This window comes from Corvus brachyrhynchos, unplaced genomic scaffold (genome assembly GCF_000691975.1).
Source record: "Corvus brachyrhynchos isolate BGI_N302 unplaced genomic scaffold, ASM69197v1 scaffold255, whole genome shotgun sequence".
Lineage (NCBI taxonomy): Eukaryota > Metazoa > Chordata > Aves > Passeriformes > Corvidae > Corvus > Corvus brachyrhynchos.
The window spans coordinates 5,449,552-5,449,973 of NW_008238358.1; positions in this window are offsets into that span (position 1 = coordinate 5,449,552).

Sequence of the window (422 nt, forward strand, 5' to 3'; positions counted from 1 at the left end):
GAGATGCTGGTAAGAAAGACCTTGAATTTTCAGTGGGAAAAAATGACATTGCTTTAAACCTTCATAGCGCTAAATTACCTGCTGGGATTGAAAAACCCATCAAGTATTGTAGGCTCTTAGGAAATGTAATTTTCAGATTGAATCTTGGTTTATTCTTACTATTAGGTTTTATGAGGGAGAAGCAAAACTCCCTTTCCACCCATCCTCCTCATTATTGATGAAAACTAAAGATCCTGGTAGTGTTGAATTGCTACCTGCAAAGTACAGTCAGGCAGATTACATCCTGCCTTAGCTGCTGGTGTACAGGACCAGAGGGGAACACAGGAGGATCCAGGCTAATTCTTTCTTGTGCACCAAGAAAAAGGATCTACTTTCCAAATGGAAAGTACTTCTGTGTCAGCTCCACAGCAGCATGATTTGCT